Genomic DNA, 26,374 nt, shown 5'->3' with positions numbered 1-26,374 from the left:
ACTATGGCTGAAAACCGTCTAAGTCTTAGGAACGCCCAAATTCCACCCTTAACACGCCCTCATCAGGCCCTCTTGAGATTTGGATGCATTGCAGACAAACAGTATAGACAAACATCTGAAAAATAGGTTTTGAAAATACTGATTTGGACGTTTTTGTGAGAAAGAAGATGAAATGCTGCTTTATGCCACTTTTTAGACATTTTTCTCTTTCGAAAATGAGCCCCATGTCTTATAATATTTTTTACTGATTTTTTCTCTCAGCGATTTCTGCTTGACAGTTGTTCCTTCCTCTGCTCTTAGATATTTATATATACCTTCCTGTTCAAGTTCCTTTATCTCCCAGTCCACAGTCAGACAGTTGTTTTCAGTGTTGCTCAACTTTCCCCTAAAGAAAGTCACCTTATCATGTTTGTCCAGCCCAAAAGTCATCTTGATGTTATCTGAAAAGCTTTTCATGACTCAAAATTATTCTGCTAATTGCTGGTCAATGGAACTATAGAGTTTCAGGTCACCAAGAAACAGTAAATTCAATGCAACCTCTGAACTGTTTGCAAATTTTAGACTTAGGCTAAACCCAAATCCCAAGGTGTTAATAAGAGAACAGTTGACTAAGGAAATAAATCGGAGACAGGGAGTCCCCATGAAATAAATTTTGCTGAATCCTGATGCTAGGAATGACAAATTATCTCCCCTCCCTCTGAGAAAATGAAAAACAGAAGAGAGCAGTCACACAACACCCACACAGTAAAGTGTACAATAAAAGCGTTTAAACGTATTCTTTATTAAAACATCACAGGACACCGTGTGAGTCATTTTATGCCATTGCAAGTTGCTTTTCTGACTAAAGGTTTTTAATGTGAGAAATGCTTCAAATGGTTTATGTTTCATGTGAATCACTATTGGGCTCATTTTCAAAAGAGAAAAACGTCCAGAGACCTGGATTAGAACGCCCCAAAACCCCATCGTGCTGGATCTCTGCCCAAAAGGTTACAAGATCATCCACTGGGACAGGAAAGATAGAAGAGGAGGTGGTTTAGCTCTAATCTATACCTCTACCTCACGGTAGATTCAAGTTCGGAGCTCATATCTGCTTCACTGGAAATCGCAGCAGTCAACGTTCATCACTCTTCTCTTCGTGGTCATCTAGTCTGTGTACTGTTCTACCGACCACCAGTTAATTGGACTAGTAGTCAATCCGATCTACTGGACTTTATTTCACACACCTGTATGGCTAACTCGAATATAATCCTATTGGGTGATCTTAACCTCCACTTAGATTACTCTAATTCACCGGATACCATTCATTTCTTAGACTTTCTTCGCCTTTGGGACCTAACCTGCTCTAATATTGGCCCATCTCATTATAAAGGGCATACTTTGGACCTTCTCTCCTTTAAATTTTTAGATGATACCAATTTTCTCCTGCATGATATTGGATGGCTTGAAACTTCCTGGTCGGACCATTACAAATTACGTTTCACCTTACGTTGGCAAACCTCAGGTCTCCCCCAGCCTCACAAGATTCACATGTATTATTCTAGAGGCATCATTGACCCCCATCTATCCTGGAAGTCTTTTTATAATTGTGACGGGAAGTTGCAAGCCAACTCACCCCGCTACCTTACTGAATGGGAAGACAAATGCAAGGCCGTGCTAGATTCTATTGCGCCAATACATCTCAAAGCTTCCTATATCCGCAGCTCAATGCCATGGTTCTCCGCAGCTCTTAAAACCTTAAAAACAGAGACAAGAAGACTTGAGAGAGCTTGGTGTAAACGTCATACCGATTGTGCGCTGGAAGCATGGAAACACTGTCACCACAAATATAAATATGCCATCAGGCAAGCAAAACGTACATACTTTTCATCAAAGTTACAGACTGCAGGACAGGACATAAAAAAGGTTTACCAACTTTTAAACTCCTTCCTTGACACCCGAAAGTTGGAAATCTCTAGTGACGATCTTCCATCTGCCGCCCAACTAGCCACTTACTTCAAGGAGAAAATCTTATCCCTGCGGTCAGCATCTGTTAATAGTATTTCTGAAGTGGATGACTTCTTAGAATCCTTGACCATATCTGCGGATTTCTGCCCGGCTGATCGTACGTGGACCAACTTCAGTCCTTTATTACTAGATAGTGTAACCAAGGCTTTACAAAAGTTCACCAACAAGTACTGTAGACTGGATGTTTGTCCGAACCCTCTTTTAAAAGTCGCCCCGAAATGCTTTGTTGAAGATCTGACTTGCTACTTAAACCATATGTTAAGCTCTGGAACTTTCCCGCCTGATCATGGTAATATTCTACTCACTCCCATTCCAAAGAACCTTAAGATCAAATCTGACGTTATCTCCAACTACCGCCCAGTTGCTTCTATACCACTGGTTGTCAAGTTAATGGAGAGCATGGTTAACGCTCAGCTCAACGAATTCCTGACTACCTTTGATATCCTTCATCACTCGCAGTCTGGTTTCCGTGCTCAGTACAGCACAGAGATGGTTCTAGTCACCCTCTTGTCAAATTTAAAACGAGAGCTATCCATCGGCCGGAAGGTTCTACTACTTCAATTCGACATGTCAAGTGCCTTCGATATAGTGGACCATGACGTACTACTACATCTACTTGACTCACTCGGCGTGGGAGGGTCTGTTTTGCACTGGTTCAAGAGCTTCTTGACCACCAGAACATATCAGGTCACAGTGAATTCCGCCACTTCTGCTCCATGGTCTGCCTCCTGTGGGGTACCACAAGGTTCTCTACTTTCACCGACATTATTTAATATCATGTTGATGCCATTAGCCTCAGCTCTAGCAAAATTAGATCTACACTCATTCATCTATGCCGATGACATTACCATCTACATCCCTTTTCGTACCACCATATCCGAAATCACTAATCTCATTGAAGCAAGCTTCTCCACCATTGAACATTGGGCCCAGGTGTTCCGGTTTAAACTAAATAAGGAAAAAACTCAATGTCTTATACTCTCGTCCACCCATAACCAAATATCCGACATAACGCTTCCCGTTAAGGATTCTGCTCTTCCAATTTCGAAACAGTCTGAGGCTCTTAGGAGTGAATCTGGACAAGCACCTACAATTAGATAATCGTGTGCATTTGGTCTGCAAAAGAATGTTTAATGCTATGTGGAGGCTCCGGCGCATAAGGTATTTCCTTACCAGAGAGCTGTTCCGTACCCTTGTGCATTGGTTGGTCCTGTGTCACATTGACTATTGCAGCGGGATTTATGCGGGATGCAAGGTCTCTTTGTTAAAAAAGTTCCAGACAGTCCAGAACAATGCCGCGAGACTGATCTTGGGAAAGCGACGATTTGCACATGCTGAGCCTCTGTGTTACAACCTACATTGGCTACCTGTAAACGTCTTCTTTTTAAAATCTGCTCCTTAACCCACAAAATCATCTATGGTCTGGCCCCGGACTCTATGCTCAACCTGATTGATCTTCTGCCACGGAATGCCACGCCTGCAAAACGGTCATATCTCCAACTACACTTCCCGAACTGCAAGGGCGTCAAATATAAGTTGATTTTCTTTCCGCTACTGGAGTCCTAAATACTGGAATGCTCTTCCGCAGCACCTCAAAATGCAAATGGACCACATCCTCTTCAAGAAATTGCTAAAAACCTACTTCTTTGCTAAAACTTAATCCCCTAATTACTCAGCTGATTGTGTTTGTGCTTTTCGTGCCGCCTCCAGAGTCTCTAATCACGGCTGGGCACTACTCTCACAAATGCAATCCCCTCGACCGATACCTTAAAAGAACCAGACAACTGGTAGCACTATTTAGACTGCAACAAAGACAAAAAGAGACCAAGGAAGCGCTTCCTGGGGTTAACACAGGTTTATTTAATTATCCAGAGATTAGGATAAAAAAATAAGAAAATATTCAAGTATAGTCTAGTATAGAAAAGAGGAGAAAAAACATGAAAGGACAATGGAAATGATCAGGTCAGGCTCTCCATCCCCTGGCATGGGGCAGAGTGCACTAGACACTGACCAACTTCTTATCTGGCAAAGACATAATATATAGAACTTTCTTTCCCTTACAGTACAAAAGAGCAAGAGAGAGGGGAGGGCTTCCCTCACCTCCTCAATTAGTATCCCACAGTCAGTCAGGATCTCCCGTCAATAAAGAAATACATAGCATCTGTTTTGAGGAAAACATTTGGTCTGTTTGTCCATCTTTACAGCTTTTCTCACACAAGGATATATTTCTCAGAACCTATCTTACTTCCAAGGGGCATGGGAAAAGAATTCTGTCACCTGAATTTCCCTGAGACCGGTCACACTTAATGGGTGAGATTGGGGGCTACTACTACTACTACTATTTAGCATTTCTATAGCGCTACAAGGCATACGCAGCGCTGCACAAACATAAATTCAGATTTACAATTCACCTGGCTTGGCAAGAGGGGGGAGGTAAAGTGTAATTGCTATTCCAGCAAGCTCTGTTTCTCATGATTTGAAAGGAGAGAAGCCTTCATTCCTCTCTGTCCAATATGAGAAAATTAATTCTGTATATTAAATATTTGGAGGCCTTCCACCTCTATATTAAATATTTGGAGGCCTTCCACCTCCTACAATAATCCTACAACAATTGATATTCCCACCATGTCCCCCAACCTGCTTAGTTTCTACTGTTAGCAGCTGCTCCCCTTCTTTATTTTTTGTCAACTTTACACTGTTTTCTATATTGTAAATTTTCCTAATTTTTTTGTAAGCCACATTGTGCCTGCATGTGTGGGAAAATGTGAGATACAAATGAACCACAAATAAATAAATAAAAATAAATAAATAAATATTTTTAGATGTTTTTCTCTGAAGTCAAATCAGAAGTGCGTCCAAATCTCAAAGGGAAGTGCCAGGGGCATGTTCGGGGCAGAACTTGGGCGTTCCTAAGACTTAGACGTTTTTCCGATTTGAGCTAGACCTGTTTTATAAAAAGTAGCTGCAGTGGGAATTGAACCCACTTCCCCAGGATCAAAGTCTGCTGCACTAAGCACTAGGCTATTCCTCCACTCCAGACAAAAAGCTGCCCCAAAAGACCAGATGACCACTGGAGAGAATCACCCCCAGTGGTCACTAACTCCCTCCCACCCCCAAAAAATGTGATTTTAAATATTACTTTGCAGTCTCAGATCCATTAGAATATGTGGAGGGGCATAATCTAACAGAAACGCCTATCTCCATGGGCGTTTATCTCTGAGAACGGGTCCGTGAAGGGGCGGACCCAAGCGTATTTTCGAAAAAATTAGACGTCCATGTTTTATTCGCCAAGTTGTGAGCTGGGCGTTTTTGCTTTTCAGCGATAATGGACAATGAAATCGCCCAGCTCAAAAACGAATAAATCCAAGGCATTTGTTCGTGGGAGGGGCCAGGAGTCGTAGTGCACTGGTCCCCCTAACATGCCAGGACACCAACCAGGCACCCTAGGGGGCACTTTTACAAAAACAGAACAAAAGGTAAAAGAGCTCCCAGGTGCATAGCACCCTTCCCTTGTGTGTAGAGCCCCCCAAATCCCCCTCAAAACCCACTGCCCACAAGTCTACACCATTACTATAGCCCTAAGGAGTGAAGGGGGGCACCTACATGTGGGTACAGTGGGTTCGGGGGGGGTTGGACGACTAAGCATTAAGCAGCACAATTGTAACAGGTAGGGGGGGATGGGCCTGGGTCCACCTGCCTGAAGTCCACTGCACCCCCTAACAACTGCTCCAGGGACCTGCATACTGCTGCCAGGGAGGTGGGTATGACATTTGAGGGTCAAAATAAAAAGTTGTGAAACATCATTTTTTGAGGTGGGAGGGGGTTTATGACCACTGGGGGAGTCAGGGGAGGTCATCCCCGATTCCCTCCAGTGGTCATCTGGTCATTTAGGGCACTTTTTGGGGCCTTATTCGTGAAAAAACAGGGTCCAGGAAAAGTGCCCTAAATTCTAGCTAAAAACGCATACTTTTGTCCCATTATCTGTGAAATGCGCCCATCTCTGTTCGGCAGATAACCACGCCCCAGTTCCGCCTTCGCCACACCTCTGACACGCCCCCATCAACTTTGTCCGCATCCGCGACGGAGTGCAGTTGAAAACGCCCAAAAATCGGCTTTCGATTATACCGCTTTATTCGTTTTTGTGAGATAAACGTCCATCTCCCGATTTAGGTCGGAACTTGGGCGTTTTTCTTGTTCGATTATAAGCTGGAGAGTAGTCTAGTAGTGGTGCAGTGCACTGAAGACAGGTGGACCCAGGCCTCTACCTCCCAATACCTGCTACACTTGTGGAAGAAACTGTGAGCCCTCCAAAACCACCAGAAATCCACTGTACCCACATATTGGTGCTCCCTTCACCTGTAAGGGCTATGGTAGTGGTGTACAGTTGGGGGGAGTGGGTTTTGGGGGGCTCAGCAGACAAGGTAAGAGAGCAATGGTGAGATGTGTAACTGGGAGCATTTCATGAAGTCCACTGCAGTACCCCCAAGGATGCCCTATTGTTTTCCTGGGATGTTACTTTTCCACTATTCTACCTGTTGCCAAGCTTTCTATTTTTTTTTAGAACATCTGAGCCTTGTGTCTATTGTTTATCAGTAGATATGGGCTTTGAATTCAGATCTATAGATTAAAAGGAGGTCTCATTACATATATCTAAATACCAGAGTGCTATTTTTCCACACTTCATAATAAGAGGGGAAAGGGAAAGGAAGTGGGACTTATATACTGCCTTTCTGTGGTTTTTCCAACTACATTCAAAGTGGTTTACATATTATATACAGGTACTTATTTGTACCTGGGACAATGGAGGATTAAGTGACTTGCCCAGAGTCACAAGGAGCTGCAGTGGGAATTGAACCCAGTTCCCCAGGATCAGAGTCAGCTGCACTAACCACTAGGCTACTCCTCCACTCCACTCCCTAATTATCTGTCCCAATACAACTGAAGTTTTTACCTCCTCCGTGCATGTAATCCCTGTGTGGATTCTCTGATGCCGTGGTGTGTTCTCTGGTGCATTGTGAGGTTTACCTTCTGACCAAAGATTTTACCACATTCTATACATGCAAATGGTTTCTCTCCTGTGTGGACTGTCTGATGCACTTTGAGATTTACATTATAACCAAAGCTTTTACCACACTTAGAACATGTGAATGGTTTCACTCTCTTGTGGATTTTCTTGTGGATTTTGTACGTATTACATTTGGATGTTTTTTTGTTTGAAAATGGACCAAAAATAAAACGTCCAAATCACAAAACGTTTTTCCAAACAGTATTTTCAAAAGGAAAAGATAGACCTTTTTTTTGTTGTTGTTGTTGTTGAAAATGACCTTCTTTCCTTTTCAGATTGTGGACATTTTTTGTAAAACGTCCAAATTCACACTTAGACGTCATATCAAAAATGCCCCTCCACATGACATTGCAGCTCGGTTTTGATTCTGAAACATTTATCAAAATCAGAAGTGTTAAATATTTTCTCTCCGATATGACTCATTTGGAAAATATGCAAATGGGCATTTTCAAAGTATTTAGATGGTTTTTCTTTCATGTGAGTCACTATCCAGCTTATTTTCGAAAGAGATCGCCGGCCATCTTCCGACACAAATTGGGAGATGGCCGGCCATCTCCTGAAGCCGGCGAAATCGGTATAATGGAAAGCCGATTTTGGCCGGCTCCAACTGCTTTCCGTCACAGAGGCAGCCAAAGTTAAGGGGGCGTTTTGGAAGGGTATGGAAGGCGGGACGGGGGCGTGGTTATGAGATGGCCGGCTTCGGCCAATAATGGAAAAAAGATGGCCGGCTCTGACGAGCATTTCGCCGGCTTCACTTGGGCCATTTATTTTTACGACCAAGCCTCAAAAAAGTGCCCCAATTGACCAGAGGACCACCAGAGGGAATGGGGGATGACCTCCCCTTACTCCCCCAATGGTCACCAACCCTGGGACCAATTTTTGAAGTCCACTGCAGTGCCCCCTAGGGTGCCCAGTTGGTGTCCTAGTATGTTAGGGGGACCAGTGCACTACAAATGGTGGCTCCTCCCACGACCAAATACCTTGGATTTGGCAGGGTTTGAGATTGCCAGCATTAGGTTTCATTATCAGCGAAAACCGAAGCTGGCCATTTCAAACCCGGCGATCTCTGACATTTGGCCGGCCCCAACCGTATTATCGAAATGAAAGATAGCTAGCTATCTTTTTTTGATATTACGTTTGCGGCGCCGTTCGATTATGCCCCTCTTTATGCCATTGCAGCTGAGTTTCACTTCTAAAACATTATGTTTAGAACATTTAAACTTGTTTACTGTATGAGTCATTTCATGTTATTGCAGCATAACCTTGCTTGTAAAATATTTATAGCATTCAGGAACATTTAAATAGTTTCTCTCCTGTAAGACTCCTTTCAGCTGGGCTTTAATATAAAACATTTATCACAGTCTGAACAGTTAAATGGTTTCTCTTCCATATACGTCCCTGCATGCCCATTCTGCTCAACAATGCTTGTGAAACATCACATTCTAAATGGAGTTTCTCCTGTATGAGTCCAACATTTTTCACATTCTGAACAGTGAAATGGTTTCTCTTCCATAAGAATTTCCGTGCAATTTCAACTCAAACTTGCCTCTGAAACTCACATTCTGAACAGTTAAATGTTTTTTCTCCTGTATATTTTGTGCCATTTCAGCTCACCATTGCTTCTGAAACATTTCTTACATTCTGAACAATAAAATGGTTTGTCTCCCATATGACTCCATTTGTGCCTGATCGCTTGCATCTGAAACATTTCTCATATTATGAACAGTTAAATGGTTTCTTTTCTGTGTGTATCAATTCGTGCTGCTTCAGCTGGTATTTGCTTGCGAAACATCACATTCCAAACAGATAAGTGGTTTCGCTCCCATATGACTTTTTTTCGTGCTGTTTCAGCTCACCATTGCTTTTAAAACATTTTGCACATTCTGAACAGTTAAATGGTTTCTCTTCCATATGAATCTTTTTGTGCGGTTTCAGCTGGAACTTGGTTTTGAACCATTTCTCACATTCTGAACAGCTAAATGGTTTCTATCACGTATGAATCCTTTCATGCTGTTTAAGCTGGTACTTCCCTGCGAAGCATTTATCACATTCCAAACAATTAAATTCTTTCTTTCCTGTATTTATTTATTTGTAACATTCGTACCCCACATTTCCCCACCTATTTGCAGGCTCAATGTGGCTTACATAGTACCGTGAGGTAGCGAATGATACATACCTGTAGCAGGTGTTCTCCGACGACTGCAGGCTGATTCTTCTCACGACTGGGTGATGTCCACGGCAGCCCCCTCCAACCGGAAAAAAGTCTTGCGGGAGGTCCCGCGCGCGGGGCTCACCCACTGCGCATGCGTGGCCGTCTTCCCGCCCATGCGCTCCCGCTCAGTTAAGTAAAAAGCAAAGGAATAAGAACTAACAACTCCAAATGGGAGGAGGGAGGGTAGGTGAGAACAATCAACTTGCTGTCCTTGGAGAACACCTGCTACAGGTATGTATCATTCGCTTTCTCCGAGGACAAGCAGGCTGCTTGTTCTCACGACTGGAGTATCCCTAGCTCCCAGGCTCACTCATAACAACAAAGAGGGTCAATTGGGCCTCGCAACGGCGAGGACATAACAAAAATTGACCTACGAAGAACAACTAACGGAGAGTGCAGCCTGAACAGAAAAAACTGGGCCTAGGAGGGTGGAGTTGCAGCACCGACTGCCCAAACCGACTGTCGCGTCGGGTATCCTGCTGGAGGAAGTAATGAGATGTGAATGTGTGGACTGAAGACCACGTCACAGCCTTGCAAATCTCTTCAGTAGTGGCTGACTTCAAGTGGGCCACTGACGCTGCCATGGCTCTAACACTATGAGCCGTGACATGACCCTCAAGAGTCAGCCCAGCCTGGGCGTAAGTGAAGGAAATGCAATCTGCTAGCCAATTGAAAATGGTGCATTTCCTGACAGCAACCCCCTTCCTGTTGGGGTCAAAGGAAACAAACAATTGGGCGGACTGTCTGTGGGGGCTGGTCCGCTCCAGATAGAAGGCCAATGCTCTGTTGCAGTCCAATGTGTGCAACTGACGTTCAGCAGGGCGGGTATGCGGACGGGGGAAAAATGTTGGCAAGACAATTGACTGGTTCAGATGGAACTCCGACACCACCTTTGGCAGGAACTTAGGGTGAGTGCGGAGGACTACTCTGTTATGATGAAATTTGGTACAGGGAGCATGGGCTACTAAGGCTTGAAGCTCACTGACCCTCCCAGCTGAAGTGACTGCCACCAAGAAAATGACCTTCCAAGTCAAGTACTTCAGATGGCAAGAAGCCAGTGGCTCAAAAGGAGGCTTCATCAGCTGGGTGCGGACTACGTTGAGATCCCATGACACTGTAGGAGGCTTGACAGGGGGCTTTGACAAAAGCAAATCTCTCATGAACTGAACGACTAAAGGCTGTCCAGAGATAGGCTTACCCTCTACACGATAATGGTAAGCACTAATGGCACTAAGATGGTTCCTTACTGAGTTGGTTTTGAGACCAGACTCCGATAAGTGTAGAAGGTATTCAAGCAGGGTCTGTGCAGGACAAGAGCGCGGTTCTAGGGCTTTGCTGTCACACCAGATGACAAACCTCCTCCACTTGAAAAAGTAACTCTTCTTAGTGGAATCCTTTCTGGAAGCAAGCAAGATTCGGGAGACACCCTCAGAAAGACCCAAGGCAGCGAAATCTATGCCCTCAACATCCAGGCCGTGAGAGCCAGAGACTGGAGGTGGGGATGCAGAAGCGCCCCCGCATTCTGAGTGATGAGGGTTGGAAAACACTCCAATCTCCACGGTTCTTCGGATGACAACTCCAGAAGAAGAGGGAACCAGATCTGACGGGGCCAAAAGGGCACAATCAGAATCATGGTGCCACGGTCTTGCTTGAGTTTCAGCAAGGTCTTCCCCACCAAAGGTATGGGAGGATACGCGTTCAGAAGGCCGTTCCCCCAATGCAGGAGGAAGGCGTCTGACGCTAACCTGTCGTGGGCCTGCAGCCTGGAACAGAATAAAGGCAGCTTGTGATTGGTCTGTGTGGCGAAAAGATCCACTGAGGGGGTGCCCCACTCCCGGAACAACTTGCGCACCACACTCGAATTGAGCGACCATTCATGCGGTTGCATGAGTCTGCTCAATCTGTCGGCCAGACTGTTGTTTACGCCTGCCAGGTACGTGGCTTGGAGAAGCGTGCCATGCTGGTAAGCCCAACGCCACATTCCGACGGCTTCCTGACACAGGGGGCAAGATCCGGTGCCCCCCTGCTTGTTGATATAGTACATCGCAACCTGGTTGTCTGTCCAAATTTGGATAACTTGAAAGGACAGCCGATCTCTGAAAGCCTTCAGCGCATTCCAGACTGCTCTCAACTCCAGGAGGTTGATCTGTAGACCGGATTCCTGGAGGGACCACAGTCCTTGAGTGTGAAGCCCATCGACATGGGATCCCCACCCCAGAAGAGATGCATCCATCGTCAGCACCTTTTGCGGCTGAAGAATTTGGAATGGGCGTCCCAAGATCAAACTGGATCGAATCGTCCACCAGTGGAGAGAAGTGTGAAAACTGGCGGGCAGTCGGATTGCATCCTCTAGATTCCCCGTAGCCTGATACCACTGGGAAGCTAGGGTCCATTGAGCTGGTCTCATGTGAAGACATGCCATGGGAGTCACATGGACTGTAGAGGCCATATGGCCCAGGAGCTTCAACATCTGCCGAGCTGTGATCTGCTGGGACGCTCTGGCCCTTGCCTCGGGGAGATAGGCATGAGCCGTCCGTGAATTCGGCAGGGCTCCAATGAATTTGAGTAACTGGACTGGGCGGAGATGGGACTTTGGGTAGTTTATCACAAACCCCAGTAGCTCCAGAAGTTGAATAGTCCTCTGCACGGACTGTAGAGCTCCTGCCTCCAAGGTGCTCTTCACCAGCCAATCATCGAGGTAAGGGAACACCTGCACCCCCAGCTTGCCACAACCACCACTAGGCACTTCGTGAACACCCGTGGCGCAGAGGCGAGCCCAAAGGGCAGCACACAATACTGGAAATGCTGTGTTCCCAGATGGAATCGCAGATACTGTCTTTGAGCTGGCAGTATCGGGATGTGGGTATAAGCATCCTTTAAATCCAGGGAGCATAGCCAATCGTCTTTCTGAATCATGGGGAGAAGGGTGCCCAAGGAAAGCATCCTGAATTTTTCTTGGACCAGATATTTGTTCAGGCCTCTCAAGTCTAGGATGGGACGCATCCCCCCTGTTTTCTTTTCCACAAGGAAGTACATGGAATAGAATCCCAGCCCTTCTTGCCCTGGTGGTATGGGCTCGACCACATTGGCACTGAGAAGGGCGGAGAGTTCCTCTGCAAGTACCTGCCTGTGGAGGGAGCTGAAGGACTGAGCTCCCGGCGGAGTGGAGATCAAATTGAGGGCGTACCCACACCGCACTATTTGGCCCCCCGGCAAGGGACATCCGCCAGCCGCTGCTGGGTCTGGTTGTCCAGGTCAGAGGCGCGCAGCCATGAGAGTCTGCGCATCACTATACCTTGAGCAGCAGCTCTGGATGCAACATCACAAGTGTCATAAATACCCCTGGACAGGAATTTGCGACATACCTTCAGCTGCCTGACCACCTCCTGAAAAGGCTTGGCCTGCTCCAGCGGGAGCTTATCAACCAGGTCCGCCAGTTGCCTCACATTATTCCACATGTGAATGCTCGTGTAGAGCTGGTAAGACTGGATTTTGGTCATGAGCATGGAGGAATGATAGGTCTTCCTCCCAAAAGAGTCCAGAGTGCGAGACTCACGCCCTGGGGGCGCCAAGGCGGTATCCCTCGAACTCTTGGCTCTCTTGAGAGCAGAATCCACGACTGCGGAGTCATGTGGCAACTGAATCCTCATCAACTCCGGGTCAGTGTGGACCCTATACTGGGACTCCGCTTTCTTTGGGATGGTGGGGTTAGATAAACGCTTCAACCAGTTCCAAAGCAGTGTCTCCTTCAGGACATTGTGCAACGGTATCATGGAAGACTCTCTAGATGGTGATGGATAGTCGAGGACCTCGAGCATCTCAGCCCTCGGCTCATCCACAGTAACCACGGGGAAGGGAATGCTCACAGACATGTCCCTAACAAAAGAAGCAAAGGAAAGGCTCTCAGGTGGTGACAGCTTCCTTTCCGGTGAAGGAGTGGGGTCAGAGGGAAGACCACAGGACTCCTTGGAAGAGAAATACCTGGGGTCCTCCTCTTCCCCCCACGAGGCCTCCTCCTCAGTGTCGGACATAAGCTCCCTGACCTCCGTCCAAAACTGGGCCCGTCTCGACTCAGAGGAACCACGTCCTTGATGATGGCGTCGAGAGGTGGACTCCCGTGCCGGCGGGGACGAAGCTCCCTCCATCGACGTCGACGGGGATTCCACCTGAGTGGTGGCCGAGACTGATGCCGTAAGCGGTACCGGTGACCGCATCACAGGGCCAGAGCCAGCTGGCACTTCCATCAACGGTGCCGAGGGCACAAGCACCCCCGGCACCGGGAGAGACTGGTGCAGCAGCCCTTCCAGGATACCTGGAAGAATGGCCCAGAGGCGCTTGTCCAGAGTCTCTGTTGGGAAAGGCTGAGGGGCCGGTGCAGGAGTCGGTGCTCAAATCTGCACAGGGCCAGGAGACGGTACCGACTGCCCAACGACTGACTCATCGACACCTCCTGGATGGAGGGGGAGTGGTCCTCCCGACGGGTGCTGAATCTCTCGACACCCTGGAAATCCTGGTACTGTGTGAAGGGGGTGACCGATGACGATGCCTCTTAGCTGACTTCTTGCGATGCACGTCATCGGCGCTCCGCGGTACCGACGGGGAGGACATGGAATCCACATGCCTCCTCGTGGTCGGGTCCAAAAGGGGTCGGTCCCGAGGGCCCTGCATAGCAGGAGCCGCCGAGGTAGGTGGACGCTCACTCAGCTGCCCACTGCTTCAAGCGAGAGGTGGTCGTCGAGCCTGTGGTACCTGTACTCCTGAGGCCGATGCTGCCGACGTCGATGCCGAAGTGCCGGTACAAGCTCCAAAAAGATGGTCCCGTTGAACTTGTCTCGCTACCTGTGTCCGCTTCTTTAAGCCGAGACACAAGTTGCACACCTTGGGATTATGCTCAGGCCCGAGACACTGAAGGCACCAAGCGTGGGTGTCGGAAAGCGAGATCTGCCGGCCGCACCAACCACACTTTTTGAAGCCGCTGGGGATCTTTGATGTAATCGACGGAAAAATCGCGGTGGCGAGGTCAAAATCATCGATGGTGGCGGCAAAAAGGGCCACAAAAAGGGAAGAACGCGAACGCACAGCCACGAGGCTGCGACGGTGACGGCGACGAAAAGAACTAAGGGCCAAAAAACTAATAAAAGACAGGAAAACTTTTTTTTTTTTTTTTTTAGTTATAAGAGACAAAGGAAAAGAAGGCGCGGCCGGCACCACTAAACAAAGAAAAAGCGGACGAGGCCACTAACCGGTTTCCGAGGGCTGACACGGAGAGGGACGCAACGCAGTCTCTCTCCAAGCGCAGAAAATGAAGAACTGAGTGGGAGCGATCAAGGAGGACAAAGCCGTAGCGGAGAAATTAAATGAATTCTTTGCTTCGGTCTTCACCGAGGAGGATTTGGGGGGGACACCGGTGCCGGAAAGAATATTTGAAGCGGGGGAGTCGGAGAAACTAAACAAATTCTCTGTAACCTTGGAGGATGTAATGGGTCAGTTCAGCAAGCTGAAGAGTAGTAAATCACCGGGACCTGATGGTATTCATCCCAGAGTATTAATAGAACTAAAAAATGAACTTGCGGAGCTACTGTTAGAAATATGCAATCTGTCCCTAAAATCGAGTGTAATACCGGAAGACTGGAGGGTAGCCAATGTTACTCCGATTTTTAAGAAAGGTTCCAGAGGAGATCCGGGAAATTATAGACCGGTGAGTCTGACGTCGGTGCCGGGCAAGATGGTGGAGGCTATTATTAAGAATAAAATTGCAGAGCATATACAAAAACATGGACTGATGAGACAAAGTCAGCACGGATTTAGTGAAGGGAAGTCTTGCCTCACCAATCTAATGCATTTTTTTGAGGGGGTAAGCAAACATGTGGACAATGGGGAGCCGGTTGATATTGTATATCTGGATTTTCAGAAGGCGTTTGACAAAGTGCCGCACGAAAGACTCCTGAAGAAATTGCAGAGTCATGGAATCGGAGGTAGGGTATTATTATGGATTAAGAACTGGTTGAAAGATAGGAAGCAGAGAGTAGGATTGCGTGGCCAGTATTCTCAGTGGAGGAGGGTAGTTAGTGGGGTCCCGCAGGGGTCTGTGCTGGGTCCGTTGCTTTTTAATGTATTTATAAATGACCTAGAGATGGGAATAACTAGTGAGGTAATTAAATTCGCCGATGACACAAAATTATTCAGGGTCGTCAAGTCGCAGGAGGAATGTGAACGATTACAGGAGGACCTTGCGAGACTGGGAGAATGGGCGTGCAAGTGGCAGATGAAGTTCAATGTTGACAAGTGCAAAGTGATGCATGTGGGTAAGAGGAACCCGAATTATAGCTACGTCTTGCAAGGTTCCGCGTTAGGAGTTACGGATCAAGAAAGGGATCTGGGTGTCGTCGTCGATGATACGCTGAAACCTTCTGCTCAGTGTGCTGCTGCAGCTAGGAAAGCGAATAGAATGTTGGGTGTTATTAAGAAGGGTATGGAGTCCAGGTGTGCGGATGTTATAATGCCGTTGTATCGCTCCATGGTGCGACCGCACCTGGAGTATTGTGTTCAGTACTGGTCTCCGTATCTCAAAAAAGATATAGTAGAATTGGAAAAGGTACAGCGAAGGGCGACGAAAATGATAGTGGGGATGGGACGACTTTCCTATGAAGAGAGGCTGAGAAGGCTAGGGCTTTTCAGCTTGGAGAAGAGACGGCTGAGGGGAGATATGATAGAAGTGTATAAAATAATGAGTGGAATGGATCGGGTGGATGTGAAGCGACTGTTCACGCTATCCAAAAATACTAGGACTAGAGGGCATGAGTTGAAGCTACAGTGTGGTAAATTTAAAACGAATCGGAGAAAATTTTTCTTCACCCAACGTGTAATTAGACTCTGGAATTCATTGCCGGAGAACGTGGTACGGGCGGTTAGCTTGACGGAGTTTAAAAAGGGGTTAGATAGATTCCTAAAGGACAAGTCCATAGACCGCTATTAAATGGACTGGAAAAATTCCTCATTTTTAGGTATAACTTGTCTGGAATGTTTTTACGTTTGGGGAGCGTGCCAGGTGCCCTTGACCTGGATTGGCCACTGTCGGTGACAGGATGCTGGGCTAGATGGACCTTTGGTCTTTCCCAGTATGGCACTACTTATGTACTTATGTACTTATGGGTGGGAAAACGGCCACCATGCGAGGTGGGCGTGCCCCGCATGTGGGACCTCCCGTGAAACTTTTTTCCAGTTGGAGGGGGCTGCCGTGAACGTCACCCAGTCATGAGAACAAGCAGCCTGCTTGTCCGCGGAGAAAGTAGCTACCTACGATGGTGAAACAAATACAGAGTGATGTTATAGTCAGTGAGATAAATATATTACAGACATAGTAGGGGATCGTAGAGGAGGGGAGTTATATAGAGTTCATTATAAGTTTTTGTTTCTTTGTGTTGCTGGGTTAAGGCATTTAGGTGCGTTCATTAGGTATGACTTTTCGAACAAATTGGTCTTTAGTGATTTCCAGAAGTTGAGGTGGTCATACGTTGTCTTTACGGCTTTTGGTAGTGCATTCCGGAGTTGCATGCTTATATAGGAGAAGCTGGATCCATAAATTGATTTATACTTAAGTCCTTTGCAGCTAGGGTGGTGAAGATTTAAGTATGTTCGTGATGATCTGGTTGAGTTTCTGGTTGGCAGGTCTATGAGGTCATACATATATCCCGGGGCATCGCCATAGATAGTCTTGTGGACCAATGTGCAGACTTTGATATGTTCTTTGATTGGGAGCCAATGTAGTTTTTTTCGTAGGGGTTTGGCACTTTCGAATCGTGATTTTCCAAATATAAGCCTAACTGCTGTGTTTTGAGCAGCCTGCAGATTCTTTATGAGTTGGTCTTTGAATCCTGTGTAAATTCCGTTGCAGTAATCGGCATGGCTTAGTACCATTGATTGTATTAGGTTGCAGAACATTGCCCTAGGGAAGAATGGTTTTACGCGTTTGAGTTTCCACATTGAGTGGGACATTTTCTTGATTGTAGAGTTAACTTGGCTCTCGAGTATAAGGTTTCTGTCAATTGTGACACCAAGGATTTTTAGGTTATCTGAGATGGGGAGGGTGTAATCTGGGGTGATTAAGTTTGTAGGTGTTCTGGTGTAGTATTGGGATGAGAGGATGAGGCAATGTGTTTTTTCTGTATTGAGTTTTAGTTGGAATGCGTTTGCCCATTCGTTCATGGTGTGTAGGCTGAGGTTGATTTTGTTGGTAATTTCTGCCAAATCATGTTTGAAAGGGATGTAAATTGTAACGTCGTCTGCATAGATGAATGGGTTGAGGCCCTGGGTAGATAAGGACTTGGCTAGTGGGGTCTGAACTGCTATGGATTTACAGCCTGTCTCACTGACACAGACTACTCAGTAATTACTGTGGATTCTTTTGGATTTGTATTAGATAAATGAAACCTTTATTAGAGGAGCTAAATTCTACAATGGTTAGCTATATACACACATAAACAATCATTACATCACAGGTCTCTCTACATCTAAGCAATGCTAAGAGTTCTTAGACCAGGAAAAGAAGCAATACATACACTATACATACAATGACTGGTCCTTACATCATCCAGACTTTTAACATCAGCTGGGGGGGCCCAGTTCACAGCAAGAGCCAGAAGCTTCTTGGACCAGGAACAGATCCTCTGCGCAGTATGTCTACTCATAGATGAGCCCCCACTCTGCTATGACAAGCCCTCCCTTTTTATTAGGCTCAGCTCATGTTCAGAGCTAGGGAAAGTTGCAGAATGCTTCTAAGGAAAATTACAGAATGCTTCTCTGTTTAGGTAAACAAGCCATACTGTGGGAACATGGTCACATGTCTTCCCAAGTCCAGGTGGCCAAGCTGGGCCCAGAAAAACAAGTGCCATCCTCCCCTTCACATACCAAATTAGTTAGAACTGTGTCTTATCTTCTGCATTCCAACTTATTTTTTATATTTACAAGAAAAGTTACTTTTGGTCAAAGACAGAATTGAAAAACAATCTTTAAAATTCACTTCCATTACAGGGTCATCATTAGGTTGAAAAGGATCGGTGAAAGTGGTGATCCTTGCGGTACTCCACAGTCTGCTTTCCATGGCGATGATATAGTTGAATTTGACTTCACTTGGTAAGTTCTGGTGGTTAGGAAACCCTTCATCCAACTGAGTATATTTCCACCAATCCCGAAGTAGTCTAGGAGTCGTATGACTCTTCGTGCTTTTGAAACATTTCTCACATTCTGAACAGTTAAATGGTTTCTCTGCAGTATGTGTCCTTTCATGCATTTTCAACTTGCCTTTGCTTCGGAAACATTTCTTATATTCTGAACAGTTAAATGGTTTCTCTTTAGTGTTGACAACTTTTGTGCAGTTTCAACTGTTTCAACTGGTACTTGGTCATAAAACATTTCTCACATTCTAAACAATTACATTTTTTTTTCTCCTTTATGAATCCTTTTGTGTTGTTTCAGCTCATTCGCCCTTGTGAAACATTTATCAAATTCTAAACAATTAAATGGTTTCTCTCTTGTATGACTCTTTTTGTGCCGTTTCAGCTCACCATTACTTTTGAAACATTTCTCACATTCTGAACAGTTAAATGGTTTCTCTCCTGTATGCGTCCTTTTATGTAATTTCAGGTAAGCTTTACTTCTGAAACATTTCTCACATTCTGAACAGTTAAATGGTCTCTCTCCAGTATGTGTCTTTTCATGCATTTTCAGCTCGCCTTTGCTTTTGAAACATTTCTCACATTCCAAACAGCTAAATGGTTTCTCTCCAGTATGTGTCCTTTCATGCATTTTCAACTCGCCTTTGCTTCTGAAACATTTCTCACATTCTGAACAGTTAAATGGTTTCTCTCCCGTATGACCTTTTTCGTGTTGTTTCAGGTTAGCATTGCTTTTGAAACATTTATCACATTCTGAACAGTTAAATGGTTTCTCTCCTGTATGCGTCCTTTTATGTAATTTCAGGTCAGCTTTACTTCTGAAACATTTCTCACATTCTGAACAGTTAAATGGTTTCTCTAACAAATGAATCCTTTTGTGCTGTTTTAGCTCAGCCTTGCTTTTGAAACTTTTCTCACATTCCAAACAATTAATTGGTTTCTCTCCTGTATGTGTCCTTTCATGGATTTTCAACTCGCCTTTGCTTCTGAAACATTTCTCACATTCTGAACAGTTAAATGGTTTCTCTCCCGTATGACTCTTTTTGTGCCGTTTCAAGTTAGAATTGCTTTTGAAACATTTCTCACATTCTGAACAGCTAAATGGTTTTTCTCCTGTATGCATCCTTTTATGTAATTTCAGGCAAGCTTTACTTCTGAAACATTTTTCACATTCTGAGCAATTAAATGGTTTCTCTCCAGTATGTGTCCTTTCATGCATTTTCAGCTCGCCTTTGCTTTTGAAACATTTTTCACATTCTGAGCAATTAAATGGTTTCTCTCCAGTATGTGTCTTTTCATGCATTTTCAGCTCACCTTTGCTTTTGAAAGATTTCTCACATTCTGAACAGTTAAATGGTTTCTCTAAGGAATGCATTTTTTTGTGCTGTTTTAGCTCAGCCTTGCTTTTGAAACATTTATCACATTCTGAGCACTTAAATGGTTTCTCTCCTGTATGTGTCCTTTTATGTAATATCAGGTAAGCTTTACTTCTGAAACATTTTTCACATTCTGAACAGTTAAATGGTTTCTCTCCCGTATGGGTCCTTTTATGCAATTTCAGTACACTTTGGCTTCTAAAACATTTCTCACATTCTGAACAGTTAAATGGTTTCTCTCCTGTATGACTCTTTTTGTGCAGTTTCAGCTCAGCATTGCTTTTGAAACATTTATCACATTCTGAGCAGTTAAATGGTTTCTCTCCAGTATGTGTCCTTTCATGCATTTTCAACTCGCCCTTGCTTCTGAAAAATTTGTCACATTCTAAACAGTTAAATGGTTTCTCTCCTGTATGACTCTTTTCGTGGCGTTTCAGGTTACAATTGCTTTTGAAACTTTTCTCACATTCCAAACAGTTAAATTGTTTCTCTCCCGTATGCGTCCATATATGTAATTTCAGGTAAGCTTTACTTCTGAAACATTTTTCACATTCTAAACAGTTAAAAGGTTTCTCTCCAGTATGACTCTTTTCATGTTGTTTCAGCTCACGTTTGCTTCTGAAACATTTCTCACATTCTGAACAGTTAAATGGTTTCTCTAAAGAATGACTCCTTTTGTGCTGTTTTAGCTCAGCCTTGCTTTTGAAACTTTTCTCACATTCCAAACAGATAAATGGTTTCTCTCCTGTATGTGTCCTTTCATGTAATTTCAGGTAAGCTTTACTTCTGAAACATTTTTCACATTCTGAACAGTTAAATGGCTTCTCTAAAGAATGAATCCTTTTGTGCTGTTTTAGCTCGGCCTCGCTTTTGAAACTTTTCTCACATTCTGAACAGTTACATAGTTTGTTCCCCATATGACTGCTTTCATGTTTCAGGTTTTTCTTTGGTCTGTTTAATCTTTCTCCTTCCTGGGCTGCTGCTTTCACAGTGGTTGGTATTATGCTACTGCTACTTCCCTCATAGCCAGCTGAAGGATCTGTGCTGTCCCTTGAGGGGTCTTCGTGTTTCCATTCCTCTTTCTGCTGCTCACCACACATTCTCACCCTTTCATTATCATTCCTAAATCCATCATCTGTTGGATTAAAGAAAAATGAGTATGATCCTTAATTTTACAGCTATGGAAAATCATATACTTAAAAGGTAGGTAGTTGAGAGGAGCAAAAGCGAGAAGGCTGAGCTCTGGCCCCCAGAAAACCCACTGGAGCACCTGGGACACAGGTAGACCCGGGAGGAGGGGGGAAGGGAAGGAGGGATCTTGGTCAGGAGGGTGGGAGAGGGCTCAGAGGCCCGATACGTAGTAGTTCACATCCTGTGTGAGCCAGTCAGCACTCACATAATAACCCTGTGCTGCCTTCCTAATGCAGCCCCTGTAACACCCCTGACCTGCCCACTTTTATTGTGAGTGATCAGAGGCGATATTCAGAGCTACACTAGCCTCAAAATACGTCTATAAATGTCCTGTGCAGCTCCCTTTAAGGAAAAACCAAAGCAGACACTAAAGGTCCAAACCAGTCTTTATTAAGCAAATCCTGACGTGGCCAAGTTTCGCCAAAAAGACTGCAGCAGGGGTAACTATCAATAAATAATAAAAGATAAATAAAACCAAAACATAATTATAAAAAACAGCAAAACTAAATAATTAAAAAGAATTACAAGCATATGGGTATAAAAATAAAAAGAACATATACAAGACATGCCTTTTGTGGTCCATAAAGAAATTAAGAAGTCATAAAATAGGCACAAATAAAAGAAATAGGAACACATGCAAAAGAGCTTAGCACTCAAATAAAAAACTGACACCAGTAACACACATAAAAGGATCAAACATATAAATGGCAAGTGACCGACTCACTTGCAAATGCGCAGTAGAGACTTCCCTCTCTGTCCCGCCCCCGCGTCAAGACGTGATGACGGGACAGAGAGGGAAACTGCGCTGAGGAGGGAACTGCCGAGGTCGCTACCGCTCCCCCCTGGGGTCGCCTCTGCCCCCCCCCCCCCCCGAGGTCGCTGCCGGACCCCCTCCACCCAGGCCGGGCCCTCTCTTCTCCATTTAACTTACAGCGCCGAAACCGAAGCAGGCAGATCAGCTCCCGTCAGCCTTCCTTCCCTGCCTGTGTCCTGCCCTCGCCGACGTTACGTCACACGAGGGCGGGACACAGGCAGGGAAGGAAGGCCGATGGGAGCTGATCTGCCTGCTGCAGTTTTGGCGCTGTAAGTTCAGTGGAGAAGAGAGGGCCCGGCCCGGGTGGAGGGGGGGTAGCGGTGACCTCGGGGGGGGGGAGGGGGTGGCGGCAACCTTGGGGGGGGGGGGGAGGGCAGGAGAAATGCTGGACATGGGAAGTCTCAGAAGGAGGGGGGCCTTGGAGCTGGGAGGGATGGACGGAAGGGAGCCTTGGAGCTGTCTGGGAGGAGGGTGGGCTTTGGAGCTGGGAGGGAAGAGGGGGAGGGGAGGGGGCCTTGGAGCTGGGAGAGATGGACAGAGGGGGGGCCTTCGAGTTGGCTGGGAGGGAGGGACGGAGGGGGGGCCCTTGGAACTGGGAGGGAGGGCAGGGGGCCTTGGAGCTGGGAGGGAGGGACAGAGGGCCTTGGAGCTGGCAGGGAAGGAGGGAGGGCGGGGGGCCTTGCAGCTGGGAGGGGAGGGACTGGGGTCTTGGAGCTTGGAGGGAGGGACGGAGGGGGGGCCTTGGAGCTGGGAGGGAGGGACAGAGGGCCTTGGAGCTGGCAGGGAAGGCGGGGGGGCCTTGCAGCTGGGAGGGGAGGGGGGAGGGACTGGGGTCTTGGAGCTGGGAGGGAGGGACAGAGGGCCTTGGAGCTGGCAGGGAAGGAGGGAGGGTGGGGGGCCTTGCAGCTGGGAAGGGATGGGGAGGGAATGGGGCGTTACACATCAAAATAAAACATACTCGCCTGTTTTAACGGGCTTAACGGCTAGTAATACTATAAACAATCCCCAAATTCTGCACACAAACCAAAGTGTCAAAGACTGTAAACAGTGAGACAGACTCCACATGCCTTACCAGGGAGATTCAATGGGAAAGTCGCCATAATATTCTCGCCGCACAGCCTGCTCTGTCTTGCAATGTAGCAAATACTGCCTCCATTAGGCAACGCTGCAATTCCATTTCTGAAGAAACAGTGGGGCTCCTTTACTAAGCCGTGGTAAAAACAGACCTCTGGAAGTGTAGGCGTGTATTGGGTGCGAGCCGAGCCAGTTTTTAACGTGTCTACAAAAGAGGGTTGTTTTTTTTTTAAGGGGACGGGAAAAGGGCCTGCAGTAAAACTAAAACCAGCACCCGCCCAAAACCAGCCTGACCCCCCTTCATGCCACCTACTGATCTAGTGGTAAGGGATCATGTACTACACCCACGGAGAATGGCCAGCATGCACCAAATGCCGATTACCGCTGCCCCTGGGAGGAAATAAATTATGCATCCAGGTATTATGGGCAAGCGCCAAATCTGAAATTACTAACAGGAGGGTGCACTGGCCTGGCAGTAGTTTCATTTGGATGCATGCTGCATGTGCGTACAGCCTACCGCAGCTTAGTAAAAAGGCCCCAGTATGTTTTAAGCCTGTAAAACTGCCTTTAATAATTCCTGAAGTGTATTTCTTCTACTGGCCAGTAGGTGGTGCATGTTTTATGTTAAAGCTGTTATAGAAAAGTGAATGCCGTTTCACTCGGTGAAGAATTGAATCTACAGTACTGTGAGCAGTATACTTTTAAAACTTGTTGACTGGGCTCTGATTGGCCTAGAAGCTCATTTTTCTTTTGAACTGTACTGGTTCGGGAGAAGAGAAAGAGAGAGAGAACTCTTTGTTGAAGTCCTGTAAAAAAACAGTTATATTTGATAACTGGTGAAAAGCTATATGCCCTGATCTCCCCAGTTACTTTCCAGGAAGTAAACAAAATGTCTAGTTAGTGTTATAATTGATCCATATTTCAGTTACCTGTTATTGTTTGTCGATTGCACTATTTTGTTCTACTGTTCAATATTTAAAAGACAATAAACAAAATTTAGTTTATTACCTCTCTGTCAAGATTGATAAAGAACCCTGGTGCTTTGTGTGTTGGGTCTGTGAGTGCTTTCTGGGAACTGTGGGACCAATGGGAGTGTGGACCCAGTAACCTAGAAATCACTGGGGATAATTTGAGAGCGGGAGACTTGTCCAGAGGCGGTTGTGACCTAGTCAGTTGGAGGAGGGTGCTAGTGTAGAGCACAAGCGGCAGGTGAAGGTGGACCTGAGCTGTGCTTGCGATAGACCCTCTAAGTGGCTGTGGGGGAACCACAGATGGGTGGCTAGGCGTTTCGTGACACCACTCTAATTGAAGACAAAGCTGTATCTACATTTATAAGATCTTTAAAGATAACATATCTACCCTCTCCTCTGATTTGCTTAATTTGTGGTGTACAGATTTTGATGACAAAACTTTATCACCTGACTGGTCTACCGTATGGTCCTCTGTTAATATGTCCTTACTTTCTGCTGGGATGTTACAATCACTCTACTTCTTTCTTCAACGTCCAATATGGACTCCTCGTATGATGTGGAAAGCCAAGTTGTGCAAAATGATCTACGCTGGCATTGCTCTTCCTCTTTATTATACCATAATTGTTGGAAAATATTTACGTTTCATGTTCTGTGTTCTATCTTATTTGGAGTTCACAAAGCAGTTTTATAAATGTAAGTAATAAATAAAATAAAAAGTAAATATTATACTTGCCTGTTTCAGGAGAGTGAACCTGTACAGATGTCTCTGATTCAGGATGATCCATGAAGGGCAGATCTTCCTCTTGTTTAATGCTCAGCGAGAACACAGACGTTACAATTGGGAAGCCTGTCATGAGAAAATAAGGGGTATTCAGCGAGCCCTGATAAATCTGTTTTGGAGGCCGTATCTTGCTAAAGATGTAAAAATACTGGAAGCGGTGCAAAGAAAAGCTACAAAAATGGTATGGGATTTGCGTTGCAAACCAAATGAGGAGAAACTTGCCAACCTGAACATGTATACCTTGGAGGAAAGGAGAAACAGGGGTGACATGATACAGACGTTCAAATATTTGAAAGATATTAATCCGCAAATGAACCTTTTCCGGAGACGGGAAGGCAGTAGAACTAGAGGACATGAACTGAGGTTGAGGTGGGACAGACTTATGAGTAATGTCAGGAAGTATTTTTTCACAGAGAGGGTGGTGGATACGTGGAATGCCCTCCCATGGGAGGTGGTGGAGATGAAAATGGTAATGGAATTCAAACATGTGTGGGATAAACACAAAGGAATCCTGTTTAGAAGGAATGGATCCACAGAATCTAAGCGGAGATTGGAAGTCAACGCCGGTAATTGGGAAGAAAAAACGGTTCTGGGCAGACTTCTACGGTCTACGCCCCGATCGTCACTGAATAGATATGGATGGGCTAAATTTTTTTTTTAATTTTATTTTTTATCATTTTACATTCATTTATGCACATACATAAAATCAGAAATACGGAAAAAGGAGAGAATTCAATATTACATCACTCATGAAATTAAAAAGAAAAAAAAAGAAAAATATTTACCCCTCCTTTTTTCCTACATTATTAGACCACAACACTGGATCCAAGATCAAAGAAATATTTTTAAAGAATTATTTAAACTAATAAACAAAGGCGGAAGAATTATTTTTGAGCGCAGCCGATCTCAGCTTATAATTCAAGGCATGAATCTCTATTCTTTACCAATAATAAATTCCTGAAGCTTCTCAGGCTCAAAGAAAATATAATTCTGAGAATTAGATGGGCTAAATTTTAAGGGGCTTTGACGTTAGCTTCAGAACATTTACTACAAGAACAGTGCTGGGCAGACTTCTACCATCTGTGCCCTGAGAATGGCAAGGACAAATCAAAGTCGAGTATATTTATAAAGTATCGAATATCAAGTAAAATGAGTTTATCTTGTTGTGCAGACTGGATGGACATTATCTGCCGTCATTTACTATGTTACTATCAGGCTCATTTTCGAAAGAGATGGACAACCATCTTCCAACATAAATCGGAACATGGACGTCCATCTCTCAGGGACGTCCAAATTGGTATAATCGAAACCCGATTTTGGACGTCTCCAACTGAAGTCCGTCGCAAGGATGTCCAAATTTGGCGGCGTGCCGGAGGCGTGGTGAAGACGGGACTTGGGTGTGTCTAACACTTAGACGTCTTTGAGCCATAATCGAAAAAAGCAGGGACGTAACTTGGACGTTTTCACCCAGACGTCTTTTTATTACGAATAAGGAACAAAAAGGTGCCCAAAATGACCAGATGACCACCGGAGGGAATCGGGGATGACCTCCCATTACTCCCCAAGTGGTCACTAACACCCTCCCACCCTCAAAAAACATCTTTAAAAATATTTTGTGCCAGCCTCAGATGTCATACTCAGGTCCATGACAGCGCATGCAGGTCCCTGGAGCAGTTTTAGTGGGTGCAGTGCACTTCAGACATGCAGACCCAG

At 45.4% G+C, this 26,374-nt stretch overlaps 1 protein-coding gene and 1 long non-coding RNA gene across 2 annotated transcripts in view; both read right to left on the bottom strand.

The window, feature by feature from the left end:
• Window positions 1-26,374, bottom strand: part of LOC115466400 (oocyte zinc finger protein XlCOF22-like) — a 206,651-nt gene that overhangs the window by 140,539 nt on the left and 39,738 nt on the right. The gene's annotated exons all lie outside the window — the stretch shown is intronic.
• Window positions 20,867-26,374, bottom strand: part of LOC115466436 — a 34,264-nt gene continuing 28,756 nt past the window's right edge. The window contains exon 3 of the long non-coding RNA XR_003941553.1: window positions 20,867-20,965. This is a non-coding gene — a long non-coding RNA (uncharacterized LOC115466436). The remainder of the gene's footprint in view (window positions 20,966-26,374) is intronic.

The sequence above is a fragment of the Microcaecilia unicolor genome, chromosome 3 (genome assembly GCF_901765095.1).
Source record: "Microcaecilia unicolor chromosome 3, aMicUni1.1, whole genome shotgun sequence".
In the NCBI taxonomy this organism is placed as follows: Eukaryota; Metazoa; Chordata; class Amphibia; order Gymnophiona; family Siphonopidae; genus Microcaecilia; species Microcaecilia unicolor.
Note: the sequence above shows the minus strand (reverse complement) of the source record. Positions and strands in the feature narration are given on the sequence as shown.